This window comes from Metarhizium robertsii (assembly GCF_000187425.2).
Source record: "Metarhizium robertsii ARSEF 23 chromosome Unknown MAA_Scf_55, whole genome shotgun sequence".
Classification (NCBI taxonomy): Eukaryota; Fungi; Ascomycota; class Sordariomycetes; order Hypocreales; family Clavicipitaceae; genus Metarhizium; species Metarhizium robertsii.
The window spans coordinates 6,943-8,368 of NW_011942199.1; positions in this window are offsets into that span (position 1 = coordinate 6,943).

The following is a 1,426-nucleotide window of genomic DNA, read 5'->3' on the forward strand; positions in this document are numbered from 1 at the left end:
TGGATGGCTGCACAAAGGGGAACCGAATGGTTTCAGGCCCTTAGAGAAGTGTCGCACTTTTTTACGTGCTTGAAATTGGGTGAGAAAAAGTTGTTGATTGATTCAAGTTGTTAGGTGCGGGGTCCCCATCCCGCAGATGTTTAAAGTACACAGGTGGATTATTAACATGTTGTTTCACGTGGCTCATCAAAGATCATGCAATATTTGCGACACACCCCCCCAGATTTCACTCTGTGTCAGATGACATCTGAATATCATCATCAATATTCTCCTGTGAAGCGTCCTCTGGATCAATCCGAAATGAGATATCAACCAGACCCAATTGCTTTATAAAGTGAGAATGTTTTTCTGCTGAAAGAGGTTTTGTGAAGCCGTCTGCGGGCATGTCTGTAGTTGGTACCCACTGAACTGTGATGTTGCCATCTCTATGGATCTGTCTTAGCCAGAAGTTGTGGATGTCGACGTGTTTTAGCTTTGACGTCAGTTGTGGTCTCTCTTTCTGGACCAGGCCCACCGTCTGTTGATTATCGCAGAGGATGCGAGGTTGTTGTTCAGGATTGAACTCTATCTGTTGGAACAGCCGGTATAGAGATATTGTCTCCCTCGCTGTATGAGACAGCGATAAGAGCAGACTTGCGTATTGTGATATGCTAAAGTGATATCATATGTGCTAAAGTGCTAAAGGAATATGATATCACCGTGAATATATATCACACTTTTTTCCAGATAAGTGTGATATCACAATTGCTAAAGTGATATGCACGTGACATACCTGCATCACGGAGCTGCCTAGTACCTCAAGCAACAACTGCCGCCGAGTGGTTAGTGCCGTATTTTGGACTATTTAGCTACGAACGATTCCTTTTGTCAAGATAGGAATCTCGGGGTCGTTTGTTGCCCAATGTTCTGATAGGAATCTCAGGGTCGTTTGTTGCCCAATGTTCTATAACTACGTATATTATTATTGTCGTCAATGAGGATGATGTCAGCAATCAAAAGCAATTATCAGGGATCAAACGTCAGTGTATCAGCAGCGTTACAGGCAGATCAAACGTCACAGTGTATCAGCAGCGTCAGGCAGCTTGCGTACAACTGTGAAGGTCTTGAATTGACTGACCCTCTAGATATCTTTGAATTCAAGGGCCAGCCGCACTCTTCAATTTGGCCCATTGCTAGCAACTTCGCAATAAATATTGTACAAAACACGCATTAAACTGGACCAAGCTTCCGCTTGACGACACCTCTAAATTCTGCTACTTGGTGCCTCATGACTTCATCTTCAGAAGCTCTCGCCAATACCCTGGACTTTGCTCCATCGCCCGTTGACGTAACGCCGGACGACCTGCCCTTCGAAACGTCCAAATTTGATGCTGTTTTCCGGACCACCCATCCAGAGAAGGCCAAAACTAGGCCCATCGGGTAAACG